At 38.5% G+C, this 8,823-nt stretch overlaps 1 long non-coding RNA gene across 1 annotated transcript; it reads right to left on the bottom strand.

Moving 5' to 3' along the window:
• On the bottom strand, nt 1–3,829 carry LOC306913666. The gene is made up of 3 exons (XR_013788589.1): nt 3,486–3,829; nt 1,931–2,023; nt 1–959 (listed from the first exon to the last, which is right to left on the bottom strand). It is a non-coding gene; the product is annotated as an uncharacterized lncRNA (long non-coding RNA).
• Nucleotides 3,830–8,823: the final 4,994 nt, after the last annotated feature.

Raw genomic sequence — 8,823 nt, 5'->3', positions numbered from 1 at the left:
CAGTGTGGACAGTGTAGTTTATTTGATCTTCACAGTATCAATAGAATTATACATCAACATAAGCAAACTGTTACATAGTTAAATGTGATCTAAATGAATAGGCTGAAGTTTATCCTGTGCCTATCCTACATACAAAAAAACAACATAATTGTGGATTCCGTGATCGAAAATTCTGCAATAACCAATCCGAACAAAAATCATTATCAGATTCAAAATACGCATAAACCAAAAATCAATCCCCCACCCCTGTCATTATAAAGATCCACTAGGATCTATACAAGCTGGTGTGTCTTCAAGTGACTTGACTCACGGAAACTCTTGTGACAAGGTTTACAGTTGAAAGGTTTTTCTCCAGTGTGGATACGCTAGTCAATCAGTCACGTGACCTTACCGATTGCATCTGTAGAAGCCATTTTACTGTGTTTTGTATTTCTGTTATTATTTAGCCTCATTAGTTTTGAGAATATTCTGTTGATTATTGGATAATTGGTTTATTGCTTTGGGCACAAACGGGCACAGCATCTCTTGCCATGATGTTTACAGAGTGGAATGTTTGTATCTCCCGTGTCTCTTCAGACTAGCTGGAAGTTTGAAACTCTTGTTACACTGTGTACAGTAAAATGGTCTCTCTATATCTGGTTGATAGCTGTAATTCAGGAAGTCTATGTAAGCCTTTAGTGATTCTGGTTGAGTGAAAGTATTGGTCAAACTATAAGATATTGGTTGATCAGTGTTTCCTTGTTTCTGTCTGGTTGTAGAGTGTGAAGAGATGTCTTCATCAACTTCTCTTTTCACTGTTAGTAATGTCAACATTGACCCAACAGGCTCCTCTGGTCTTAGAAGTAGCTCCTCCGGTTCCTTTTTAATGTGTGGAGGCTCTGGTTCCTCCTGTTTCAGACTGGGGCTGCTCTCCTGTTTAGGCGAAACCTCCTCCCTACATGCAACCATGTACAGGATTCCTAGGAGCAGAATAATAACATGATAGTCAACACTGGGTTCCTAAAATGTAATGAAAGATGAAAGATGGAAACCATCTTCCATGTATTGTGGCGATCTGCGCCTTTAATGCTGCTGCGAACGGCACGTGCCCCACGACCTCTACAAACAGGAACGGTGGCGCGCACTACAAGCGGCTGCAGTCAAACATTGGTGGTGTCTGTGTTCTGTGATGCCCTCGCCCCTCGCGTTAGCTAGACAATCTCTGGCTCGCTGAACAAGTCAGTTGTTTGGAGCACACGCTGTGGTTTAATCGACACAATCATGGAAAGAAATTGTGCTCGTTTCCCCGTCGGAGGGTTGGAGCTCATCTCCCCTGTTCAAGTTGTCTTTATGGACGGTAATGGTGGTTTATGACAGCAGAGCTGTCAACGCTTTGTGAATCATCCCTGAGTTAGATGAGGAAACTTCAGACCTACATCAACGTCGATCAGTAAAGAGATTCACAGCGCCTGACCATGAGTGACTGACAGTGACTTTTGACTGTGTCTTTTATTGCAGGTGAACATGAAATTAAAGGTTGATCCTTGCAATTGTGTTGCGTTGCCTGAACATTCATTGCGCGCAACATATTGACTGAACATTGTTTAACCAATCTGAGATCTGTATTGACCAACATATGAACATTTATTGCATTTTGGGTTTTTCGTTTCACTATTTGAATTTTTAGGCATTTCAGGCTTCTGTTTCATGACGGCATGCATTTAGTGGCTTGAGCTGTGACAGACAAACCCTGTTCTAAATGCTTTGGTCTACAGCCTCTCTGTAGAAAAGGTTGCAATTTGGTGCAGTTTTTCTGGTATAGCATTTGTGAAAGAGCATGTGCATTTGGATATTGTAATCAGAATAAAACATGCTAAAATGTTATATTGAGTGATATTTACTGAATATCCAGATATCGTATAGTAGATTATCGTATAGTGAAAATACTTACTGAGGTCTTCAGGTTCCTCCTTTTTAATAGAAATGTCCCTGGCTGACTCTGGAGAGTTCATCTTCACCTGCAGTCTGGACTCAACAATCTGGTCTGAAATGAACAATTGAATAATAAATGGTGCATTTATATAATGCACCAAACGCGCTTTACAGAGATTGTGCATTACATAACATTCACCCATTCATACACCGATGGTGGAGGAAACCATGCAAGGCACCAACCTGCTCATCGGGAGCAATTAGGGGTTCAGCGTCTTGCTCAAGGACACTTTTTATTTTTATTTTTTTAAATATTGTTTTGGTTTAACTTTTTTCTGCCTTTATTGATTGGTTGAAATTAGACTGACAGGAAATGGGGAGAGAGACGGGGGGAAGACACGCGGCAAAGGCCGCCAGGATCGGGAGTCGAGCCCACGGCACGCCGCCAGGCCGGCTCAGCAGCCCAGGTGCCCAGACGGTTGAGCTAACCGCCCGGGCCTGCTCAAGGACACTTGATTGACACTAACTCAGGGGGAGCCCGGCTGGGATCGACCTGGGAACCTTCTGGTTCCCAAGCGGCCACAGCACAGAATTTCTTAGCACAAAGTAGCTCATAAAATGTCTATGAAACTAACGCTTTGCAGATTGAAAGAGGATAATTCAAGCTTGCCCTACAGCCAATGTTGGTGAGTTTAATATTGTTTGATACATATTGCAACCCAGATTCGTCACAAACAAGGGACTAAATTAATTTCGCTCCTATGCCACCAAAATGTGGAACGCCCTACCAACAGTCATTAAGACATGCGCATCCCTTGACTCCTTCAAAACCTTCAAGGGCACCTATGGATGGCTTCAATTCAATACTGCCCCCCGTAAAATCTAAATTCCCCACCCACCCCTTTTCCCCCTCACTGTATATGTTTTACCCCCTTTTTACCTCCTCTGATGATTTCCTGTTTTTGGCTAAAAGTAGTGTATATTTGTACGTTGTTATGATGAATTGAACATGGTGGACCCTATTGTAAACAAGTGTAATGCTTTATGGTGTCGTCCACAGTTAACAGTTTTGTATTGAGTTGTGCTTGAAATGTACTGTAATTCTCCAATCTGTTAATAAATAAGTCTTCAATCAATACAAGCAGATCGGAAATTCGATTTTGATCTCTATAATTTTTTTATAATGGGATGACTCTAGAGTTGCAATACCCTCCATTGACTCCCTACTCATCCAATTTTCATCTGCGATCTGCTTGTATTAAACGTTAAACTCACAGCCATCCTATGACACAAAAAAATGGTATTTTATCATGAATTAACATTTGAGGACCAATTACATAAAGATATGTCAAAAACCGAAAAGTGGTCCTTTAAGATTGATTTCAAGATTCAATTGAATCTTACGTAGGCCTACTGTAAATTGATCTGGATTAAGAACGTCTGCTAAAAAAATGCTAATTATAAAATCAAAGGGTGGTAGGCGTTTCATGGTTAACGTTCCTGGGCGTCCCACGGTACTCAGTTTAGCAGCAGTTTAACATCATATATTTCAGTCCACCCACCCACTCACTCACTGTATTCTCAATCTCATCCCACGTTGAAAGCTCTGGTTGCTGCTCTATCTGGGGTTCCTCTTTGTGGCTGACCCAGCTCAAAACGCAACTGGGTTCAACTTTCGCTACAAAACGTCTGTTCACTTGTAATGGACAGATCAGTACTTGAAGCTAGCTTAGCATTAGCATTCGTCCACAAAACAAACAGTTTTCACACGTGCAAAGACAATCTCAGACACGAGTTACACAAAGGTTTGCCCACTGCAAACTTATAATGTAATGTAACAAACTTTCTCTGTATCACGTTCACTCTCTGCTCTAGCTGTTTGTTCGGAACATTTCACAACGACCACTCGGACCGTCGGACGTGGGGCACTGTTTTTCTAGCAAATCTAAGGGCACAAATATAACACTTCCGGTGGACGATCTCTTCAAAATAAGAGTACCCTCTAGAGTATTGAAAAAAAGATTAATTTGCACATTAAAACTATAAATTAAGCATTTAAACGATGCTGGACGTGGTGGGTCACTGTTCAACCCGGACGAGAAAGAGAATCCGTGTATCTTTTTTGAGGGGCGCTAGCTGCTCCTATGCACAGCTTTGTGTGTCTGTAGCACAGAATGTGATGATTTGATTGGCTGAGCACGGAATGTGATGATGTATGATGATGTATGATGATAAGACGAGTGTGATTTTTAATGCAATGCATGAATGCACTAGCTACATGTTTTGTGTAGTATCATCTTTATGTCTGTATAGGCATTATGAACACATTAATCAGACAATGCTCTCATACAGCAGTATGTTTAGAATCATGCAAGACAGTGTTTAGGTCGTGCACTGCAGATTATACATAAATGCTATTCTCACGTTGAATTATTATTTTTAACTAAGTAAACAGAAGTACTGTTTGTACACATTTTAATTTAGCATGAATCTCTCATCATGGGGGGTACTCTAGCACCACCTTGTGGAGGTTGAATGTTTCACTATACTAGAAAACTAAACTGTTTAGAAGGTTTATTCACATATCATCATATTCAGAGCACCAATCCATGTGTCGAAGTGTCCATCAGCAATACACTTAACTTAACCCCTGTGCCCTGTATTAATAGCACCCACTGCTCCAAATAGGTATAGGATGGGTAAATGCAGTGGATACATGTCACACAATGTGCAAATAACAGTGGGTGAAATAAATTGTCTTAGACTCGGATACATCAAAGAAAGGAAGGACGACCTGAGGACAATTTAAAAAAAAAACTAAAACCTAACCTAAAGTTTTCTGAAAACCTTCAAATTATTTTTTAAAAATGTTGCTTCAAGATCCAGAGGTGTTGCCATATTGATCAACAAACACATTTCTCTGAAAATACACTCTGTGGAGAAGGATAATGAGGGAAGATGGATAATGGTCAAATGTGATATAAATAACGAACCATACACCTTAGTTAATGTTTATGGACCAAATGGCGATGAGCCAAAGTTTTTTAAAGAAATAATAGAAAAATTTACTTGCTCACATGGCCAATGCATTCTACCTGGTGACTACAACCTGGTCCTGGACCCGAGGCTTGATAAATCATCAAGGAACTCAGGCACTTTAAGCAAAGCAGCAAAAACACTAAAAGAAGGAATGTGTGAAATGGGGCTAATTGATGCATGGAGATCTCGTAACCCAACAGAAAAAGACTTCTCATTCTACTCAAACGTACATAAAACATACTCCAGAATTGATAATATACTTATAAGTAGACCTTTAAGTTTCAAGATTATTGAATGCAAATACCTGGCTGCCACTTTATCAGATCACTGTCCTATAAAAATGATGATAAACCAGACTCCCAGCCATCTGAAAACATTCAGATGGAGATTTCAAAACCACCTACTAAATGACTCTGAATTCAATGCATATATGGAGTACGAGATAGATGATTTTCTGGATTTGAATAAAAACTCAGCCTCAGCCAATATGATATGGGAATCCTTAAAAGCATATCTGAGAGGTAAAATCATCTCATATGCGGCTAACAAAAACAAAAAAAACAAATTACATCTTAACACACTGGAAGAAGAAATTCACAAACTTGAAAACCAACACGCAACCACGCAAAACCCAATTATAGCTGGCACCATTACTCAAAAACGCCTTGAATATAACAACCTGACAACTAGCAGAGCAGAAGCAGATATGATCAGAACTAGATATCATTACTACGAAAACGGAGATAAAACGGGCAAACTACTCAGTTGGCAAATAAAAAAAGAGGAAGATGCTAAAACTATTCATTCAATAAAAAACACAGAAGGAAATATGGTATTTGAGCCAAAGGATATTAACAGATGTTTTGAATCATTCTACCTGGACTTGTATCAATCTAGGGGGAAACTAAATGTACCTAAATGCGAAGAGTTTTTAAATAAAGCATCATTACCTAGGTTATCAGACAATTTAAAAGAAATACTTGATGAAAGGATTACAGCAGATGAAATTATAAAAGCAATGGACCATCTACAATTGGGAAAGGCTCCAGGACCGGACGGGTTTACAATAGAATTCTTTAAAAAATTCAGAAACAAGCTACTCATACCATACTTAAACATGCTTAATGATTCCTTCCAGACAGGTAGACTGCCTCCTACACTTGAACTGGCAACAATTAATGTTTTTCATAAACCATCAAAGGATGAAACCTTATGCGGGTCATACAGACCGCTATCACTACTCAATGTTGATTTTAAAATAATCTCTAAAATGTTGTCCCTAAGACTGGAAAAGGTAATTAGCTCACTGATTCACGAGGACCAAACTGGATTTATCCAACAAAGACAAGGAGCAGATAATATTCGTAGACTATTTCATATTATAGAACTATCTAAAAATGAAATAGAGCCTAGATTAGTTATGTCAATGGACGCAGAAAAAGCCTTTGATACTGTCGAATGGGACTTTTTATTCAGCACATTACAACACATGAACTTTGGCGAAACATTTATTAACCATATAAAACTATTATATAGAGCACCCAAAGCGCAGATCCTAACAAATGGAATTCTATCCAAACCCTTCCCTTTGGGAAGAGGAAGCAGACAAGGGTGCCCATTATCACCGCTATTATTTGCCATCGCTATTGAATCATTGGCAGCTGCTATCAGAACAAATTTTGAAATTAAAGGGATAAAAATAGGTGAGGAGGAGACTAAAGTTTCTTTATATGCGGACGATTTACTGTTGTATATCTCCAAACCAGAACAGTCCCTTCCAGAACTATTTAAATTAATAAAAGAATACAGTAGTCTATCAGGATACAAACTGAACTACGAAAAAACCGAAGTAATGCCACTAAACAGTCACACCCACCATAACACCCATCACCTGTTATCTGCATTCAAATGGCAACCACACGGATTAAAATACTTAGGCATCACTGTCACAAGGGACCTAGATAAAGCCTACCAAGCTAATTACATGCCGCTGACGGAGAAGGTTAAAAGTGACCTACAAAAATGGAAAAACTTACCCATATCATTAATTGGAAGAGTAAATATAATCAAAATGAATGTTTTGCCGAAGTACATGTATTTTTTTCAATCAATCCCTTTAAAATGTCCCCCCAAAATGTTTATAGACATAAACAGAACCATCTCACAGTTCCTATGGGCGAAAAAAAAAATAAGAGTGAAAATATCAACATTACAAGCCCCAATCTCAAAAGGTGGACTAAATCTACCTAATTTCAAATTGTACTATCTGGCATCACAATTACGAACTGTGTGGACGACCTGGCTTCTAAGAGACAATATAAAACCAGCCTGGGTAAATATAGAACAACAAATGGTCAAACCAACTACATTGAGCTCAATTCCATTCATAGGATCATTAAAAAACTTGCATAAGATCACAAAAAATCAAATCATCTGCCACACATTTGAGTGTTGGCAAGAAAGTCACAAGTTGCTAGGACTCCGACCTATCTTATATAAACACACACCACTATGGAATAACCCTCTAGTACCAGAAAATATAAGATATGGCATTATTGCAAACTGGAAAGAAAAAGGACTTGCAGAACTAGGTGATCTTTACTTTCATAAAAGACCGGTATCAGTTACCCGGAACACACTTTTTTAAATTTTTACAAATAAGGAGCTGGGTGAAGGCCAACACGGATAAGAATTTTCCTACCATTAAAGAAACCCCCATAGAAAAGGCTATATGGAATGCAAAATCACAAAAAGGATTAATTTCAGAACTATATACTACTATGAATGATGAAATAAAACATAATTCCGAACTGCACAAACAGAAATGGGAAAATGATGTTGGATATCAATATACGTTGAAAGAATGGGAAAATCTGTTACAGAGCTCACAGAAGACACTGGTCAATACTAAACATAGACTTACACAATTCAAAATACTCCATCGTGTGTATTACACACCACAGAGGATGCATCGATTTAGCCCCAACACACCACCTACATGTCCACGATGCCGCAGAGATAATGGGGACCTCATACATATGTTTTGGAAGTGCACACACTTAAATAGCTTTTGGAATAATATCTACAAATATACATCTGAGATATTACAAAAAGAGGTGCCACCAGACCCCAGAATTTCAATACTGGGAGATGTCGAGATGCTCAAGGAATTTAATAAGGATGAGAGGAGATCGACACTCTTAATAATGACAGCAGCAAAAAAATGTATATTAACCAACTGGAAAGCATCTCAACCGCCCACACTCAAACAATGGTGGAGAGAATTGTTATCATACAGCACATCAGAAAGAATTATGTACAACGTTAAAGGGAAACCAATGGAATTTGACAGAATATGGGGGAACATTATTAATAATATAAGAAATATTGAGGGGAGACTACCATAACAAACTGACTATGATGAACTTGTAGATTGATGAACTGATAAACTCACTGAGAAAATAATAAAATAGGATCCTCTTGGCAGAGGGTGTCGATCTCCTCACTGAAGTCTATCGAAGTCTATCCTGAAGCTGACTTTCTCTTTATTCTTAATCTCCTTTGGCTGGTGTGTATATTTATATATGTACTCGTTATTTTTTGTTGTTGCAGTAATTATTGTTGCTATTATCCAATACCTTTCATGTGAGGAAACAGTATGAAGTGTACAGAGACGTGACAGAGAAAGAGGACAATGATGTATTTGTATTTATGCTGGGGGGGGAAGGTGTGGGGAAATGAAATGTTTTGTTCTTTAAAATGTTAAAAACCAAATAAAAATATATTAAAAAAAAAAAAATGTTGCTTTATATTATGAGACATAGAGGTGTACTCTGAGACACATATGCAGAGGTGGCTCCCGGCATGAAAGGT

Source organism: Electrona antarctica, assembly GCF_951216825.1.
Source record: "Electrona antarctica genome assembly, chromosome: 21".
NCBI classification, from domain to species: domain Eukaryota; kingdom Metazoa; phylum Chordata; class Actinopteri; order Myctophiformes; family Myctophidae; genus Electrona; species Electrona antarctica.
This window is presented reverse-complemented; position numbering and strand designations above follow the sequence as displayed.